Raw genomic sequence first — 21,391 nt, 5'->3', positions numbered from 1 at the left:
CTTGCAACGGAAGATTTTTCCAAGTCACTGCTGTATTGTTTAAAAAGCACGTGTCTAGTACTGGCGCGTACTTCTCAGTATTAACCATTATCTATCAATGACCCTTTTCGGAAATGACTTGCTACTCGTTGACGCGCCAGGACCTTGTTACCGACCGGTACAGAGTCATCCAAACTAAAACTGGACACACATCACTGAAAGAGCATGTACACCAGCAACGAGAAAGCATTCGATTGCATTACCTACACTATGTTATCAAAAGTATCCGTACACCGACAAAAAAATACGTTTTTCATATTAGGTGCATTGTGCTGTCACCTACTGCCAGGTACTGCATATCAGCCACCTCAGTAGTCATTAGACATCGCGAGAGAGCAGAATCGGGCGCTCCGCCGAAGTCACGGACTTCGAACGTGGTCAGGTGATTGGGTGTCACTTGTGTCATACGTCTGTACGCGAGATTTCCACACTCCTAAACATCACTAGGTCTACTGTTTCCGATGTGATAGTGAAGTGGAAACGTGAAGGGACACGTACAGCACAAAATCGTACAGGTCGACCTTGTCTATTAACTGACAGAGACCGCCGACAGTTGAATAGGGCCGTAATGTGTAATAGGCAGATATATATCCAGACCACTGGAAGTACTATGACAGTTAGGCGGGAGGTGAGAAAACTTGCATTTCATGGTCGAGCGGCTGCTCATAAGCCACACATCACGCCAGTAAATGCCAAACGATGCCTCGCTTGGCATAAGGGGCGTAAACATTAGACGATTGAACAGTGGAAAAACGATGTTTGGAGTGAAGAATCACGGTACACAATGTGGTGATCCGATGGCAGGGTGTGGGTATGTCGAATGCCCGGTGAACGTCATCTGCCAGCGTGTGTAGTGCCAACAGTAAAATTCGGAGGCGGTGGTGTTATGGTGTGGTCGTGTTTTTCATGGATGGGTCTTGCACCCCTTGTTGTTCTGCGTGGCGCCACTATCACAGCACAGGCCTACAATAAAGTCTTAAGCACCTTCTTGCTTGCCACTGTTTAAGAGCAATTCGTGAATGGCGATTGCATCTTTCAACACGATCGAACGAGCACTTTTTTATAATGCACGGCCTGTGGTGGACTCGTTACATGACAATAACACTCCTGTAATGGACTGGCCTGCACATTGTCCTCGCCTGAATCCTATGGAACTCCTTTGGGATGGCCGGCCGCGGTGGTCTCGCGGTTCTAGGCGCTCAGTTCGGAAACGCGCGTTGCTACGGTCGCAGGTTCGAATCCTGCCTCGGGCATGGATGTGTGTGATGTCTTTAGGTTAGTTAGGTTTAAGTAGTTCTAAGTTCTAGGGGATTGATAGCCACAGATGTTAAGTCCCATAGTGCTCAGAGCCATTTGAACCATTTGAACCTTTGGGGTGTTTTGAAAAGCCGACTTCGTGCCAGGCCTCACCGACCGACATCGATACCTCTCCTCAGTCTGGCACTCCGTGAAGAATGGGCTACCATTCGCCAAGAAACCTTCCAGCACCTGACTGAACGTATGCCTGCGAGAGTGGAAGCTGTCATCAAGGCTAAGGGTGGGCCAATACCATACTGAATTCCAGTATTACCGATGGAGACCACCACGAAATTGTAAGTCATTTTCAGCCAGGTGTCCGGATACTTTTGATCACATAGTGTAGATACGCCTATCGCTTTTTCGTCTTCTTTCACAATTCAGTCATCGGAAGAATTCCCGAGGCATATCACAGAAGTGAAATAGTGGCGACGCCGATGTCGCTGTTTCTGTGTAGCAGCCAACAGGATTTTATTTGTAGCGTCAACGTTCGTGAAAAGGCTTGCAGACTTGCTCTTTGTTTACGAAGTAATACTCTGCAAGCTGCCACTGCCTGGCAAAATGGCTGCCACAAGATGAAAGTTAATTTACAGAAAAATTTTCAAAGCCGTAACGTATGCCTTGTTTCTCCTCAATTTGCACCATTTAGATGTAGAGAATGTACATAACAAAGTTATTGAAGAGGAAAACATCACATATGTGGCAAGTGCCCACGTATTTGTTTCGGTAGTACTGGTTCAAAAAATGGCTCTGAGCACTATGGGACTTAACATCTCAGGTCATCAGTCCCCTAGAACTACTTAAACCTAAGTAACCTAAGGACATCACACACATCCATGCCCGATGCAGGATTCGAACCTGCGACCGTAGCAGTCACGCGGTTCCAGACGGAAGCGTCTAGAACTACTAGGCCACCGCGGCCGGCTCGGTAGTACTCTCTGTTTTAGTTGGTCACTAGTGGGCCACACAGCATGTATCGACTAAGAGTGAATTAATTTCTTCCACATTCGCTACAATTAGGCGACATGGTGTAGAGGTTAAAACAAACGTGGGAGATAGGCGATTCAGACACCTCTCCACTCATACACAAATAGTTTACGGCAAAAGTCGCGGTTAGTTCTCTGAAAAGGACACTGATGACTTCCGTCCCTGTTGTGGTGAGACGGAATTTAGCGACAGGTACACGAGGATTCTTACCGCCCCAGCGTGTGCGAGTAAGACGATAAGAAAATGGTAGACTAGGTATAAACTTATTGAATTCCGAATTTGGTTTCTTATTTAAATTTGTTGTTTTGACAATTTTTGTACATAGTTTTTTCTTCTGTTTGTTTCTCGTCCTCAGGAACAGAGTAGCACTGCGCCGACTGCAGCATCTTTGTCGCTGACGACAGAGATATTTCGTCGTCCACCGCCACACAATAAGCGACGGCAGCTGGGAGACGGTCATGCAGGCGTCTGTTGCCGATTTCTGGCCTAAATTGAATTACTCACGAAAAATATTGTAACTGAAAAATAAACGAATATCGTTCTGTTAATTAACTAACATCTAATGGCATTACGTGTCAGTATGTCGATCCAATTCTTACTTTCAAGAACTGTTACGCACTTGAGTCTAACAGAGTCCACAAGGAGTAAAAATTAGTTGTTTGACTTGTCTTCAAGAAGCACACATTGGTTGGTCATTTACAATATCTAACAGAAAGTTAATCGAACTGTGTTGATTGAGAAGTACTGTGGTGAATTAAAAATAGTTTGAGACCGATGATTTACGCTAATATTACAGTTCAGCCAGAGATTAATAACGGCTTTATAGTCTTTATCATTGACAGTTTTCGATAAAATTAACGTTTTTGATAGTGTGGTTGAAAGAGCTTTTGCTGAAGTTAGAGCTTTTCGACGTTCGAATCTGCTAACAGCTTATCAGAAAACTAGTTGTGGCTTACACACTGGGTAACACAAATCCAAACACGGTCAAGAAAGATTAAATCAAATATTTAGTTGAGCCCAGGTCTGGTAACTGAAAATCGAACTTTTGCTGTACTTAGACATCTGAACCAGGCGCTGTAACGCCGCACTACCCTCCCCCAATCCAAGCTGATACCCCGTCTCTTATGACCCGGTCGTCGGCGTTACGTTAAACCCCAACTTTCCTCATTCACAATCGAGGGACCTGAGTCAGACACTCAGCTGCACCTATTCTTTCAGAGTTGCAACACAACACGAATCTTGTTTATGGGAGGATTTTTGTAGTGCTTATAAGTTACGCGCAGGAAGAAAACACATACTCAGACATAAATTGATTAGTGATACGTGCTTCGATGGGCCAACCTGACGAGCAAGATTTTCAAAGAGCATGTATTCGATATGAAATCCATATCTGCCACACATTTTAAACATGTCACACATGACGAACATAATAAATTCCGTTTTGGTGTTTTTCTTGTAGATCCATCGAAGAGTGTCAGTACAATTAGAAAACTTTTTTTGATAAGGCCTATTGTAGTACGTTCCCGAATAGACAGGATATTAAGTAACATGTGGAAAATCTCTGGGGAATGAACAGACTACATTTAATCAGTTTTTTGTACTGTCTTAGTTACAAACACTTTTTTGTTTTCAAATTTCCAGCATGGTTCTACTGATAGTTTTTCGTCTCAACTGTTTTCTTCTGATGGTAACTGAAAAATTCATAATAGCAACAATTAGCCTTAATACAAGTATCTACACGCTATATCTTACTCACTCCCACATACCAGGGGTCTGCTTTATACGCTGAAATCGTTCTTGAACACGCTGAAGAAGAATGACAACATTCACAATACGTCCTGAATACACTACGTCCTTTAAATGCCCCTAAAAAATCCAGTGGATTGAGATCAGGATATGGAGTCAGTGAAGACTTTGCTGTCCCATGACTTACTCTTTTATTTGGGAAATGGTGATTTAAAATGGTTCTTGGTTGCAAAAATGAGATGGCGCTCCATTGTGCACCAACCTCATGTTCAGACATAAGTGTAGTGGAAGGTATTTGAGCAAAACATTTAAACAAGCCATTAAAAATTCACTGTATGATGCTTTTGTCACTATTCCATGGAAAAGAGAACGTCCTGTTAATCTGTCTCCAGTTATATACGCCCATACATTAAAGCTAAGCTGTAGTGGAAAACAAAACGACAGAAATGAAGGTATCATCTCAAAACAAAAAAAGTGTATGGAACTAAACAAATAGAAAAGAACATTGACCATAGGTGTATGAGAAATCTTTAGATTCTTCTTACGTCCTCTATTCGTTCACCGGAGGTTTCTCACTCATTAGTTAACACCCTGTATGTACAGAACGTACCTCAGGAACAATTTTCCTTACGAAGTCTTGTTGTCCGTAACGTATCTGTTGTTTGTACCTGCTGGAATACCACTGCGTGACTCCGCGAGATCCATTCATAGATTGTGTTTCCTGTATAATCTTGTCTTACATACCTCACTTCACCATTCATTAATTATTGTTAATTTTCTTGTAATCTTTTTCTAGTGGTTACTTTCCTATTGGCAGAGCTCTCCCGGAAATCTGGATGGGGATGAATCGATAATCTCTTTCCAACGGAGAAATCATCATGATACCTTTTAATCACAGGCCACATCTTCAACAAACTAGCACTCTGCCCATCCCCGGTAGAACAAGAATTGAAAGGAAAACGATGCACGTTCACGCTTGGCGATAACGACTTTGCCAAAAATTGTGACTGCAGGTAATTGGCACAATAAAAGTTGTCCTATGGGTGCGTCGCTCAGTTTTATCACATAGCGGATTTGCCCGGAATGCTTCATATGGACCTGACTGTCAATTTTTTTTCTGCCAACGACAGCGGCCCAGCATTTGTAGAGTCAAAATTGTGTGGTGAAGCAAAACGTTCGAGTTTCTGTTGGTAGTGCCAAGCACCGATTACGTCAGCATTTCCCCTCACACGTCTGGGCCCATCGCAAAGATCAGTCTTGTCATTTAGATTTTTGTTCATCATTTTCAGCAACTGTTTTCAATGAACGCTGATGTGAAGAAACAGATTTTTTAACGCAAGTACGTCCTGTTTCTTTACAACGGAAATCTTGTTATTCCATTCCCTCCGTCACCACCTAGTGAAATGGGGCTTCTTATTTTGTGCCCATATACTTGCTTCACACAGTCAAAGAGGAAGACTGGGCGTGCTGAAAGCTCAAAAAGTAGTAAAACTTCTTTACACAGTAAAAGTAAAATTATGTTCTGGTACAATACTATTTCAAAATAACTATTTCAAAATGTACCATAAATTGTGAATAAAATGTAATATGAAAGAAAAATATCAGCACTCGATATTGGCATTCTAATATCGGTGTATCGATTTATGGTATGAGAAAACTTCCCCGACATACACTGAAGAGCCAAAGAAAGCGGCACACTTGCATAATATCGCGTAGGGCCCCCGCGAGCACTCAGAACTGCCGCAACACGACGTGGCATGGACTCGACTGATGTCTGAAGTAGTGCTGGAGGAAATTGACACCATGAATGCTGCAGGGCTGTCAATAAATTCGGAAGAGTACGAGGGGCTGGTCATCTCTTCTGAACAGCACGTTGCAAGGCATCCCAGACATGCTCAACAATGTTCATGTCTGGAGAGTTTGGTGGCCAGCGGACGTGTTTAAACTCAGAAGAGTGTTACTGGAGCCACTCTGTAGCAATTATGGACGTATGGGGTGTCGCATTGTCATGCTGGAATTGTCCGTTGGGATGCACAATCGACATGAATGGATGCAGGTGATCTGACAGGATGCTTACGTACATGTCACCTATCAGAGTCGTATCTAGAGGCAACAGGGGTCCCATATCAATCCACTTGCACACGCTCCACATCATTACAGAACCTCCACCAGGTTGAACAGTCCCCTGCTGACATGCAGAGTCCATGGACTCAATGAGATTGTCTCCATACCGTACACGTCCATCTGCTCGATACAATTTGAAACGAGACTCGTCCGACATCAACAGCCCAACGCCGGAGTTGATGGACCCAGGCGAGAACTAAAGCTTTGTGTCGTGCAGTGAGCCCATATCGATGATGCTTCGATGAATGGTTCGCACGCTGACACTTGTTGTTGGCACAGCATTGAAGTGTGCAGCAATTTGCGGAAGGGTTCCACTTCTGTCACATTGAACGATTCGCTTCAGTCGTCACTGGTCCTGTTCTTGCAGTATCTTTTTCCGGCCGCAGCGATGTCGGAGATTTGATGTTCTCCGGATTTCTGATATTCATGATACTCGTGAAATGGTCGTACGGGAAAATCCCCACTTCATCGTTGCCTGGAAGATACTGTGTTTCACCGCTCGTGCGCCGACTATAACACCACGTTGAAACTCACTTTAATCTTGATAACCTGCCATTGCAGCATCAGCAACTTATCTAACAAATACGCCAGACACTTGTTGCCTTATATAGGCGTTGCCGACCGCAGCGTTGTATTCTACCTGTTTACATATCTATGTATTTGAGTACGCATGCCTGTACCAGTTTCTTTGGCACTTCAGTGTATATCGACACCTTTTGGAAGTACTTTAGATATATTGATATTTTATCCACGGCCCTAGTTCTGACGCATTGTGTATGTTCTGTCTTTAAGGGACTGAGGATGTCAAAGGAGCCTTAATGTGATCACTACGCCAGAAACATCGCGTGCCTACCGATGTAGTTACGCTGTTAGAATAAAAAACTGCTGCTTCTTAAAGTTATCCAACAGTAACTGAATGTTATAAATGTTTATCAATATTTTTGTCTATAGGTCCACGTTCTGAGATGCCAAAATCTTCTCAAGTTTGTGAAATAAGGTTTGTGGCAGTAATCATCTGACTATTGTATCATATATATATATATATATATATATATATATATATATATATATATATATATTTATATATATATATATGTGTGTGTGTGTGTGTGTGTGTGTGTGTATTTATATACCACATCAGTCATGCATCACAAACACTGTTGTTGTTGTTGTTGTTGTGGTCTTCAGTCCAGAGACTGGTTTGATGCACCTCTCCATGCTGCTCTATCCTGTGCAAGCTTCTTCATCTCCCAGTACCTACTGCAACCTAGATCCTTCTGAATCTGTTTAGTGTATTCATCTCTTGGTCTCCCTCTACGATTTTTACGCTCCACGCTGCCCTCCAGTACTAAATTGGTGAGCCCTTGATGCCTCAGAATATGTCCCACCAACCGATCCCTTCTTCTAGTCAAGTTGTGGCACAAATTTCTCTTCTATCCAATTCTGTTCAATACCTCCTCACTAGTTATGTGATCTACCCATCTAACCTTCAGCATTCTTCTGTAGCACCACATTTCGAAAGCTTCTATTCTCTTCTTGTACAAACTATTTATCGTCCACATTTCACTTCCATGCAAATACTTTCAGAAACGACTTTGTGGTGTCACCGCCAGACACCACACTTGCAAGGTGGTAGCTTAAATCGGCCGCGGTCCATTTAGTACATGTCGGACCCGCGTGTCGCCACTGTGTGATCGCAGACCGAGCGCCACCACAAGGCAGGTCTCGAGATACGGGATAGCACTCGCCCCAGTTGTACGACGACTTTGCTAGCGACTACACTGACGAAGCCTTCTCTCATTTGCCGAGAGACAGTTAGAATAGCCTTCAGCTAAGTCCATGGCTACGACCTAGCAAGGCGCCATTAACCGTATCTGAAGATAGTCTTATTTGTATTATCAAGAGCGATGTACCACAAGGATAGAATAAAGTTAAGTATCCGAGGAGCTGCATACTTTTCTTATTAGAATTCACTACTTATCCTGTTCCAGAATTCATGCCCGTCTGCGTTAGATAGCGTGCATTTTAGGCTTCCTCGATCTACAAGGTGTTGGCACATTTACCAACACATCAGACTTCCTGACACTTAAATCAATACTCGATGTCAACAAATTTCTCTTCTCCAGAAACGCTTTCCTTACCATTGCCAGTCTACATTTTATATGCTCTCCGACCATCATCAGTTATTTTGCTACCCAATTAGCAAAACTCGTTTACTACTTTAAGCCTCTCATTTCCTAATCTAATTCCCGCAGCATCACCCGATTTAATTCGACTACATTCCATTATCCCCGTTTTGCTTCTGTTGATGTTCATCTTATATCCTCCTGTCAAGACATTGTCCATTCCGTTCAGCTGCTCTTCCAGGTCCTTTGCTGTCTCTGACAGAATTACAATGTCATCGGCGAACCTCAAAGTTCTTATTTCTTCTCCATGGATTTTAATTCCTACTCCGAATTTTCTTTTGTTTCCTTTACTGCTTGCTCAATATACAGACTGAATAACACCGGGGATAGGCTACAACCCTGTCTCACTCCCTTCCCAACCACTGCTTCCCTTTCATGTCCCTCGACTCTTATAACTGCCATCTGGTTTCTGTACAAGTTGTAAATAGCCATTCGCTCCCTGTATTTTACCCCTGCCACCTTCAGAATTTGAAAGAGAGTATTCCAGTCAACATTGTCTAAAGCTTTCTCTAAGTCTACAAATGCTAGAAACGTAGGTTTGCATTTCCTTAATCTATTTTCTAAGATAAGTGGTAGGGTCAGTATTGCCTCACGTGTTCCAACATTTCTACGGAATCCAAACTGATCTTCCCCGAAGTCGGCTTCTACCAGTATTTCCATTCGTCTGCAAAAAATTCGTGTTATTATTTTGCAGCCGTGCTTATTAAACTGATAGTTCGGTAATCTTCACATCTGTCAACACCTGGATATTTGGGATTGGAATTGTTATATTCGTCTTGAAGTCTGAGGGTATTTCGCCTGTCTCATACATCTTGCTCACCAGATGGTAGAGTTTTGTTAGACCTGGCACTCCCAAGGCCGTCAGTAGTTCTAATGGGATGTTGTCTACTCCTGAAGCCTTGTTTTGACTTAGGACTTTCAGTGCTCTGTCAAATCCTTCACGCAGTATCATATCTCCTGTTTCATCCTCATCTACATTCTCTTCCATTTCCACAATATTGTCCTCAATTACATTGCCCTTGTATAGACCCTCTATATACTCCTTCCACCTTTTTGCTTTCCCTTCTTTGCTTAGAACTGGGTTTCCATCTGAGCTCTTGACATTCATACAAGTGGTTCTCTTTTCTCCAAAGGACTCTTTAATTTTCCTGTAGGCAGTATCTATCTTACCCATGTATATATATACGCTAAATAAATAAGGTTTGTGGCAGTAATCATCTGACTATTGTATCGGTGGCTCTGATGGCTCTGATATAGTACGTCTGCTGGAAACAATAAATGACTAACTATATGTCTTTTAGTCAATTACCTAACCTAATCTCCAGGTATTTCAGTGTGATATATCAGCTAATGGAAGGGTAGAAGTTACTAAGGCGGAATATTCAGATGTGTTCCTTAGAGACAGATTTTTACAGTAGCGACGAGCTTTGCCAGAGTCGAAAGAGCTGTGAAGAGAATAAAATTTTATTGCATTTAAGCCTAAAATAATGCTATATATCGAAAAACCTAAGACAATCATTATGAGCCTTACACTGCCGTTAGAGCGTCATGGTCTCCTTAACCTTGTTTCCAGTAAGAATTTCACAAGATTTGCAAATGCCTACAAAATTACTTCATGATGTCTCTCAGCATCACACTGAATAGCCAGTTTGTACAGTCTTGCTTTCCCATCAGCAGCTTGTCGAATTTCGCAGCGGTGCTCTCAGCGTGTACACGTGATCTACATCTACATCTACATACATACTCTGTAATCCACCATACGGTGCGTGGCGGAGGGTACCTCGTACCCTGTTCCACTCCCAAACAGAACGAGGGAAAAATGACTGCCTATATGCCTCTGTACGAGCCCTACTCTCTCTTATCTTATCTCTGTGGTCTTTCCGCGAAATATGTTGGCGGCAGTAAAATTGTACTGCAGTCAGCCTCAAATGCTGGTTCTCTAAACTTCCTCAGTAGCGATCACGAAAAGAACGCCTCCTTTCCTCCAGAGTCTCCCACCCGAGTTCCTGAAGCTTTCCGTAACACTCACGTGATGATCAAACCTACCAGTAACGAATCTAGCAGCCCGCGTCTGAATTGCTTCTATGTCCTCGCTCAATCCGACCTGATAGGGATCCCAAACGCTCGAGCAGTACTCAAGAATAGGTCGTATTAGTGTTTTATAATCGGACTCCTTTACAGATGAACCACATCTTCCCAAAATTCTACGAATGAACCGCAGACGACTAACCGCTTTCCCTACAACTGCCATTACATGCTTGTCCCACATCATATCGCTCTGCAATGTTACGCCCAAATATTTAATCGACGTAACTGTGTCAAGTGCTACACTACTAATGGAGCATTCAAACATTACGGGATTCTTTTTCCTATTCATCTGCATTAATTTACATTTATCTATATTTAGACTTAGCTGCCATTCTTTACACCAATCACAAATCCTGTCCAAGTCATCTTGTATCCTCCTACAGTCACTCGACGACGACACCTTCCCGTACACCACAGCATCATCAGCAAACAGCCGAACATTGCTATCCACCCTATCCAAAAGGTAATTTATGTAGATAGAAAACAACAGCGGAGCTACCACACTTCCCTGGAGCACTCCAGATGATACCCTCATCTCCGATGAACACTCACCATCGAGGGCAACGTACTGGGTTCTATTACTTAAGAAGTCTTCGAGCCACTCACATATTTGGGGACCAATACCATATGCTCGTACCTTAGTTAGGAGTCTGCAGTGGGGCACCGAGTCAAACGCTTTCCGGAAGTCAAGGAATATGGGATCCGTCTGATACCCTCCATCCATAGTTCGCAATATATCATGTCAAAAAGAGGGCGAGTTGCGTTTCGCAGGAGCGATGATTTCTAAAGTCGTGCTGATGCATGGACAGCAACTTCTCTGTCTCAAGGAAATTCATTATATTCGAACTGAGAATATGTTCGAGAATCCTGCAACAAACCGATGTTAAGGATATTGGTCTGTAATTTTGAGGATCCGTCCTTCTACCCTTCTTATATACAGGCGTCACCTGCGCTTTTTTCCAGTCGCTCGGGACTTTACGTTGGGCGGGAGATTCGCGACAAATGCAAGCTAAGTAAGGAGCCAAGGCAGTAGAGTACCCTCTGTAAAACCGAATTGGAATCCCATCAGGACCTGGCGATTTATTTATTTTAACCCATTCAGCTGCTTCCCAACCCCAGGGATGTCTATCACTATGTCCTCCATACGGGAATCTGTACGAGACTCAAACGGCGGTATGTTTGTACGACCCTCCTGCGTGAAAGATTTCTCAAATGCTAAATTTAAAATGTCAGCTTTTGTTTTGCTGTCTTCCGTTGCCAGGCCAGACTGATCAGTGGGTGACTGAATGGAAGCCTTCGACCCACTTACTGATTTTACGTAAGACCAGAATTTCCTTGGGTTTTCAGCAAGATCTTTTGCTAAGGTATGACGGTGTTAGTGGTTGTATGCTTCACGCATCGCTCTTTTTACAGCAGCACGAATCTCTACTAACTTTTGCCTGTCCTCATTCTCCCGATCTTTCTTGTACCGCGCATGCAACTGTCTTTGCTTCCTGAGCATTCTCCGAATTGCGCTGTTAAACCACGGTGGGTCTTTTCCGTCCGTAACCCAATTTTTCGGCACATACTTCTCCAATGCGTGATTTACAATGAGTTTAAAATTTGCCCATAATAAGACGTTAGATGTTTCTCATAGCACTCGGACTTTAATGCCAAATTATTATATTTCCGTCAGAAACACAAAAAAAAATTTGAGACTAATTTATTTCTTTGTTGACGTCATACTTTTGGTATACATGAATGATAACAACTCTTTTCGAATCTCTAATATTTTAGAAAATTTCTAGAGCGCTTCCAGAAACAAAGTTGCTTGTGATTTGGTTTCTGTTCAGATACAGAATCACAACATTAGGGGTACAACATTAGTTTCAATCTCTCAAATTTCAGCCGTACAGTTTAAGTGTGGTTGTGTGAATAAATGGCATGAAGGAATTCCCTCATCTGGCAACACATCACGCGAATAGAAAACCTCAACAAATAAAGAAAAGGCCCTGGCTCAAATACAAAAACAAAGATGTACTACTTTTTTAGTTTTGTTTATTTCAGATTATAAATATTATTGTAATTAATATTAAATTTGTCGTATCCAATACAAACAAAATAATGAGAGGAGCCAGAACGTAAGAAGCATGAAAATGATGAGATTGATGTAAATTTATTTCGTTAATTCGTTAGTTATTCCACTTTAAAATAACAACAAGAGAAAACACAAGTAACAGTATAAGACGTTTTATTAGATGAAGTATTATATTTTAGATAAAATTATGAGGTCAGATTGTTCAACTTAATAAAATAAATGGCAGTGATTCTTCGTTTAATACGAATCACCGATTTGATATAAAAGGTAAACAAAAAAATTGTCAAAACCTTTTTAAATTAACAATCGTCTTCATAGAACAATATTTCTATTGTTTACGGTCGATGATACATATAAATAATCTATGAATGAGAAGCAGTAATGAATGAGAAGTAGTAATGAGGTGTGAAGCTTCACATGGGTGGAGGGGGAGGGGGATAGCTCTGAATAGTCTTGTGTTTCATGTCCTTACACGTTAGTATCATAAAGACATGTCTGTGCAAAAAATTTACTTCCTTCGAGTACACACTTCATTTTCTGCAGGTCACATCCAGCTTGAAGTAAACGAACTAGTCTTCCCAATGTATTTGGCCGCTTCGGTACAGCAGTCAGGCTGTCTAAATGTCACCTTACGCCTTGTTAATAAACACCATTGTTAATTTGCTTTACTGTATGGCGTTCGGAAGTGATTTCTATGCAGCATGTATTTCAAAGAACCGACATTTCTCAGTAAAAATTGCCAATCTTTATTTCTTGTTAATTGGCCGCTGCATTAACAAGGAGGATTTAAATCGGCAGCACTTAGAACGGGAAGATGTTCTTCGCGATACTATTTTTCGCTATTTCTCAACACTTCGTTGACTGGTCCTTACTCTCCCTTATCTTGTGACATACAAACCCGAGTAGTGAATCCGTTTGCAAAAGCTGCATATTTATGATGCCTTCCTACACCTTACATGCTAATTGGAAACAGAATTCCGAATAAATCGTGATGCCACTCGCTTGGAAAATGCTACTCTGCACTATGAACGTCGAGTAATACGTACAAATACTTACATGCTTACAGATTCAGTCCATTTCTGTGTCCAACTTCGCTAACTTGTGCACGTCTTATCCACACCGTTTTCACTGTCAGATGGATATCGCACCCCTTAACGCAAGTAGATTACATTGCCTTCATTAAAGATGCGAATGACTAGTTGTTCGTATTTTTCTGTAGTTGATTAATTCATGCTGTTGTGGATTAATTCGTTTAGCCTCATCTTAGGCAGGTCCCCATAGACTGCTGTTTTGCTTTTACTCTCCTTTGGGAGAGCGTGTTAATTTCTGCATCCACATAGATAATCCGCAAGCCATTGGGCAGTGCATGGCGGTGGAAACTTCGTAGCAATATTACAGTTTAACTTTCGCATTCCTTTCGCATATTGATCGATGGAAAATGGCTATCCACCTACCTCTGTACGCTCTCATCCCCCTTATCTTATTTCATCTCTACGGTAGATATACGATGGTGCCAGCATAATAATCGCACTGCACTTTTGTTTTTAAATGTAGGTTCTCTGCATTTATCCTAAAGACTTTCAAGAGATTTAAATCGACTTTCTTTCAAGGATTTCCATGTAAGGACACCGACCATTTCTGATTCTCCTTCGCATGGGCTGTAGCGGCCTGTTACGAACCCAGCAACGCATTTCTGAATTGTCATGGCTGCTTGATGAGGACTGCAAACACTGGAATAATACCCTATAACTGTTCGAATTGGCGTCTTCTACGCAATTTTCTTTACTGATGCACTGCGCTTTCCCTGAATCCTTCCAAGAAATGACTATTCTTCCTACTATCTGTCCATGATTAGAACTGCGGGCAAGCGCAGTGCATCTATAAAAGTGTTACCTGTAAGACGAAATTCTTATTACCGGAAGCCACAGAGAAATAAGAAATCTAAGAATGGGTTACCTATAGCTATACTATAAAATTTACTGTACCCTTATATCCTGAAATTGGAAATGTTAATATTAGATACAGCAATATAGATCTGTTCCAATAGTTTAATTTTGCTAACTATCCAGGTAAATGTATACATTTTCCTCGAAAACTCCAGTACACATACAGCGTACTGCAATACCAACTGTTATCTTGCAGATAAACACAGCATTTGTGATACAGAGAGGCGGACAATGGAAGGAGGCGTGTTGGAAATAGTGATAACACACAGAAAGTTAAGTAAATGATCAAGAGAAAGACAGGTGCAGAGCGTGTCACAGTGATATTTGTTCGAAGTGAGCTGGGCTTGTAAGATTGCCTAAGTACCTGATAATGGATTAAGGAAATGTTTTGCCGGATGCTCGGGATTAAAAAATGCTGTAGTGTAGTGCGCTACGGACGACGGATAGATGACATCCAGAGACCGTCAAGTCATATTCGATTGCGTAGAGCTGATGATCGCAAAATTTGGAAACAGCACACACCTCAATCCAGCAGCAAAAATATAAAAAAGTGACTAAAACAGATTGATGTGTTAGTGATAAGACGAATAGCATTGAAAAAATATTGGTGGATGATCAACATGAACAACCACACGAGATTGTTTGTGTAAAAGTAGTGAATGAAGAGACAGGATTTTTACATGTGAATGCTTGCCTGCGAGATGCTTTTGAGTTAAGTGTGAAGCTCAAGAATTGCCTGTCGGCAGTTGTAGAACTACTATACACCTACCATGTTCGATTCATACAAACAAGCGTGGAAATTGTCACGAATATATAGTAAAATGTTATGAATTCGGCTTCTCCAACACCTGAGACTTAATGGTGGCACTTCGCAATATTTATCAAGCATATTTCTGGAAGATGATACCATATCAGTCGTTCATAGAATAACACGTTGTCGGCTCTGAAGTGAGAGGCTTAAACATTGAACTGCTAGTTTTCAACAAGCGCTTGTATGAACAGGAAGTGTGAAGAACAAAAACAAATCATGGTTTCAAACAACTGTTTACTTTATTACATCATTATCTTATTTGCTCCTGGCAACATGAACTTTTAGAAACCCTCTTTCAGATAAGACGTGAATCATTCAGAAAATCAAAAATTCTGACTCCTTTCACTATATATGCCTCCTTGGTGACAATTGTAATCATCTGTATTGCTAATCAAACTTCGTAGTAAGAAATTGCACTTTATTTTGCTTTTACATTGAAGGGAAATTCTTTGTAGAATGTTTCCATATGATTGAAATGCGAAAGTAATTGATCCGTGAATATTATTCGACAGCAGAAGGCCACCTGCCAGCAATGGGTTTCGTCTTCTCTCTTCCTTTCATTCCGTACCTAACTCAAATACAAATATTGGTCAAAGCGTTCCGCACGAGTCAGTAACACATCTGACATTTTGCCAGCAGGCCGGAAGAGAACAGCGAAAAGTCACATCTACTAGGACATTCCCATCAACGCTTTGTGGGCTACTTGACTTCAGTTAGAGGGTATATGGAAGCAGCTTCTGTAGAAAATAAGCCCATTTGTATGGTTTTTTTTTTTTTTTTTTAGGAGATCTGCACAGGACCGAGAAAGGTAGCTATATGTCACTACACCAGTCCCAGTCTGTCCATCCAAACTCTAGTTTTACGTGCTTTCTCTAAATCGTGTAAGACAGAAACAGCCAGAGTAGCTCTGAAAAATACACGAGCGATTCATTATTCATTCTTGTCTAATACGAGCTTGTGTTTCGTCTCGGAGACTAACACACTTTAATACGCCTTCATTCCTTCCGTTTGTGATAGCAATAGCAGTTTTCAGTTGCCTGCCCGAAACGGTTCCGCCGACCTTGTGACCGAGCGGTTCCAGGCGAATCACTCCAGAACCGCGCTGCTGTTAGGGTCGCAGGTTCGAATCCTGCCTCGGGCATGGCTGTGTGTGATGTCCTTAGGTTAGCTGGGTTTAAGTAGTTCTAAGTCTGAGGGACTGATGACCTCAGATGTTAAGTCTCAGTGATTGGAGCCATTTTTGAACCATTTGAATTTGAAACGTTTCCAGGGTATTTGATGTTATCGTAAATCCTATGCTGATCTCAGAAGTTTTGGTTTCTGACTTCCTCCCAAGGACTCTGCGTGCAGATTCTTACAGTATGAATATGCTCTCGACACATAAAATGAGCATAAACTGCCAGTATGACCATTAAGGTCGGCCAGCGCTGTGTGTCGATTGCTACCAGGAGTGTGGTTACAATCTCGCTGTCCGATGGACCAGTGAACTTTTCAGACTGCCCCTGTCCAGTATACGTCATTTGCTAAGAACGTGAAAATTTCATGCATTCCAATATGTCTGACTACCAACAGGAGTCATTCATATGAATTTAACATTTGTTAAGCTATGCAGGAGTGTCGCAAACAGCCTGAAATGCTTGTGAGCGTGTTGCAGTGTACGCTGTGATGGGAAATAATTATTAAGGAAAAATGTCCTACTTTGCACCGTTTCCGAGTTAATTAACACTGCAGTTAGCCAGTCAGCCGTAGCGCGCGCAGATTCAAGCGGCCCGCCAGACACAATATGTGTCAGTTGTTCTCGCAGAGCACATGACAGCACACGAGACTGCTCTGCCTTTGGTTCGGGATCGATCCTGACTACCATCTTAAATCCAGTTTTTCTGTGCTCTCTTGTTCGGTTTTAGCTAAGCAAACAGAGAACACGCTTGGCGACACCGTTTCTATTGGGACGCTTGAATTTGCGAGCGCAACGGTATGACTGGTTAACTTGAATTGTAATTAACTCGGAAACGGCGCAACAAATCTAGAGTTTTTCATAACAGTTATTTCTCAAAAATACGTACACTACAAAACACTTACAAGCTTTTCAGATTTTTCTGACCACCCTGTATAATATTAAGAGTACGTAGATATAACGAACATAATATATGAAGAATCCTGTTGGTACATGTCCCAAACAATTGTGACTCTGGACAGGCAATATGGAAAACTGAGTTCGTAAATAAATACCTAAAATAATTTTACTCATTTTGACGCTGGATATCCATATACTTGAATGAATCGAAACAACTTCACGAAGTCTTTTAAAGCAGGAAATGCTGTTGTACAGATGTCCTCTCCTAAGCCTCCTCCCCCCCCCCCCCCCAATCTTCCTTATAATGTTTGGTTGATAACGTTACACATGAACGACTAGTGCACGGGCAAATAAATCTATTTTGGACACTTTAAAAGTAAAAACGTTCGTGATATGCTACAATACTTTAATGTGAGAGAAATCATGCACTCGACTACATAACTCAATAGTACAAACAGTGGCACAGTGAGGTTGTCTTGATTAGTTCTTATCTTTGTATGACTGATTGTACGGAAAATTTCGCACCAGGATTTGTGACCGAATATATATATTTGCTTCGTATTATTATCGAATAGCGTATGTCAGACACTGCTTAACATACCTTTAAATGCGGCAAATAGATACTGCGAATTTTCCTTTTTTTATAATTCCGAAAGGTCACTGAAATATAAAACACAGACAACAGCCCAAGTGAGTTCTCAGTACTACTGCTATTACTTGAAAAATATGATCGGTGCAGATTCGGAGATTTCTTCTACGTCTTGAGGGAGAAAGGAACAAGTATAAATTTGTGGAGGTGCTTTTTAAGTAAATGTCTGAAGTTATTTTTCCGTTGAGGTACTTTTCCTTATATTCGTACGCTTTACGTACGTTCCTTCTCAACCAACAATCTGTAAAATCATTTTACTTGAGATACCTTCCTGAGGCATTACTGACTTTTTATCCTCAGACTTTAGTAAGACTCTTCAAACTTTTGTCATAATAACGATTCTTTCGTCTACTTTCACATTAGTAGAAGTGCTTCCCTTCAGAGAGATGCACCTGAACAACCTTATCAGAAATCCAAAAAAAAAAAAAAAAAAAAAAAAAAAAAAAAAATAAGTACATTTGTCGGTAAATTCACTTAAAGATGTGGATTACACACTTTATTTATATTATTTTAATTCTAATACTGATTCAGTGAAGCATCAATTCCTGCCGTAGTGGTCCGACAGGAGTAAACAGCACGACTCTTACGTGAGAGTTCTTGTTACACGCAACAGAAGGAGATGTGAAATCGATTCATAATTTTTTACGGTGAGTAACTCCCTATGCGTAGTTGCGTGAAGTGAAGCACTTATTGCTAATTAAGATGATATAATTCTCTATGGATTCGTCAAACAGTGTGTCTAATTTACAGTTATTCAGCAGTTTTTGACTAAAACGATCGGTGATCATGAGTCCGTAGTTTTTCATATTAAAATTTCGTCTGTAGTTTTCATTCTATTATAAGTTAATTTTTTTATTGTAACCTTATTTAACTGTTAATCGAATTTTTAATATCTTTTTAGTATCAAAAATATTTTCGTAGATTTACACACACTGGAAACTTAACTTTATTCTGTGTTTTATAGAGAGATTTTAAAGGTTCATTGAGCAACTAGGGTATTTGTGCGTTGTAAACGACGTTTTCTTTAAGAGTAAATGCAACATCGTTAGAAAAACGATACTACAGTGTAAATACTGTACAATACAGATGAAATGAGAAACTTGTGTTATAAAAGAACACTTACCTTAAAATGATTTCGCTGACTGCCCTGGCCACTACTACACATGAAATGCGACAGTAAGTGGCGGAATGTCCGCGGTACAGTTCAGATATTTTTGGTGCGTTCTTGTCGGCTACAGTACAAATTCGATTCAGACTGGTCGCTGATCAGTTACCATGGCGGATTGATTTTATTAACAAGTACTCTTGGCAGCGACATTACAGTAAAGCACGTCATACACAACTCTTATAACGGATATTGAGCAGGCTGTGGAAGACTGTACTTTCCAATGTCAATCATATATTTTTGACTGCTGAGTACTGACACATAGCAAGCGTTCCGTAGAAGTTATCATTTGCATGGTTTCTAGTTTTCAGATTATACGAAAAAAATTTTTTTCACCATGAATGTCAATAAATTCTTCGTTTGTTGGTCTCATCACATCATTTTGGAGTGAAAAAGAGCTAAGCCAAATGAGATCCACAGTTCGCTGACGCAGGAACCTGTAATCCGATTGTCAGTATGATTAAGCGGGTGTCATGTCGATGATTCCGTATTATTGAAACGTAAATGGCCTTGTACGAGAGTTCGTGTTCTAACCACGCATAGAAGTCTCCAAGTGGCACCTGCGGCCCTCCGCAACGCGACGCACGGGCGCTCCTGCGACGTCTGCAGCACGTGTGGCCGTGGCGCCTGCCCCAGCGGCACTGCCGGCCGGCCGGCCCGCCGCACGCGCCGGCGTCTGCCCGGTCCAGGGAGGCGCGCCTCCCCACCCTGTCCAGCGGTAGAAGAGGCTGCGCCTCCAGCCAGCTGGAGCTACCAGCTACCGGCCGCTGGGCACGAGCCGCGCAGGCTTCGCCGCCGTTAACTGTTACCGTTACGAGACTGTTAAGCGCACATAGACGACCACTCCGTAAAATTTATCGCTCTTGCGTTGTATTTGATTTTCAGCGTTTCTTAACTTGGCAGAAAAAACACCGAATACTCATTTCCTCGTCACTTTTCTGTAGTACGCTCATAACTACGTTTTCCAATCTTTGACGTATCAACTGAGACCACGTAACAACTTCAGTTTATCTTGTTTCTTTGTCGTTTCCAATGTTTTTCAGTAGTCCTTTATTTTCTACTGGATTTGTCTTTTCATTTCTAGCGTCCATCTTGTCCCTGATTTCTTGTATTTTCGCCTTCTCTTATTTCTACCGTTTCTATCCAACAATTATCGTTTTAAAATGTCAGTGGTATTCATTATGTAAACTACTGTCATACTTATAATCAATAATATTTTGTGAAGTTATCAGCGAGGGATTTCGCTATTTATATTTCACGCGTTGCTGTACTTTATACTTTTCTCTTACTTTCTTCTGAAGGCTTAAGGTGGGTAGGACATCAAACGGGCCGACTTGGAGCAGGAGAGGCATCACAGGACATTTTAATTTCCAGTGTCTATACTTTTACAAATAAATTCATCAAACTTTGTCAGCATCACCAGGAAGGATTCAGGATTCACACCCATTACAGTGGAAGTTCGAAAACATAACAAATTAAATTTTTTTACGTGCGAAATTTCATCTTTTTTTTCTCTTTCTAATGGCTGCATTTGTTGCTATAAGTACACTTTTCTTCATAAGATAGAGAGGTTCTTCGATGAATTTTGCACAGCATACATACCATACTCTTAGCTGTATGAAACTCTAGAATTTATTTAATTTATGAAAAAAGAAATGAGCTGTTATATTTTAAACTTCATGTTTAGAAAAAACACAAATTTTATAGTTAATTACCACAATTTCTACCACAGTTTTTAATAGATTTGGAAAATTCCAGAGTTTCATACACCTGTAAGTATGGTTTGTATGCTGTGCAAAATTCATCGAAGAATCTCTCTTACTCACGAAGAAAAGTGTACCTACAGCAACAAATGCTGCCATTAGTTAGTGAAAAAAATAAAGAAATTTCACATGTACAAAAAAAAAAAATATTTCGTTTGTTTTCGAACTTCCACTGCTAAGAGTGTGAATTCTGAATCCTTCCTGGTCATGCTGACAAAGTTTAATGAATTTATTTTTAAAAGTATAGACAGTCGAAATTAAAATGTTCGGACCGTTTGACATCCTACCCCCCTTAACTCAAGTTAGGTATGTGTTTTTACCGTCGTCATTCAAAGAACTTAAGGCAATGAAGTAAGTTTTTCTCCTTACTGGAACGCAATATCCAGCACAGAGAAAATCTGCACGATAGAGGAACAGAAACGCGTTCCCTGTCACAGATA

General features: G+C 41.1%; 1 protein-coding gene across 1 annotated transcript in view; it reads right to left on the bottom strand.

Moving 5' to 3' along the window:
- Window positions 1-19,813, bottom strand: part of LOC124798003 (class A basic helix-loop-helix protein 9-like) — a 47,036-nt gene extending 27,223 nt beyond the window's left edge. Inside the window, exon 1 of the mRNA XM_047261194.1 lies at window positions 19,147-19,813. The gene's annotated coding sequence lies outside the window, so the exon portion shown is untranslated. The remainder of the gene's footprint in view (window positions 1-19,146) is intronic.
- Between the last annotated feature and the right edge of the window lie 1,578 nt (window positions 19,814-21,391).

Source organism: Schistocerca piceifrons, chromosome 1, assembly GCF_021461385.2.
Source record: "Schistocerca piceifrons isolate TAMUIC-IGC-003096 chromosome 1, iqSchPice1.1, whole genome shotgun sequence".
NCBI lineage: Eukaryota > Metazoa > Arthropoda > Insecta > Orthoptera > Acrididae > Schistocerca > Schistocerca piceifrons.
Note: the sequence above shows the minus strand (reverse complement) of the source record. Positions and strands in the feature narration are given on the sequence as shown.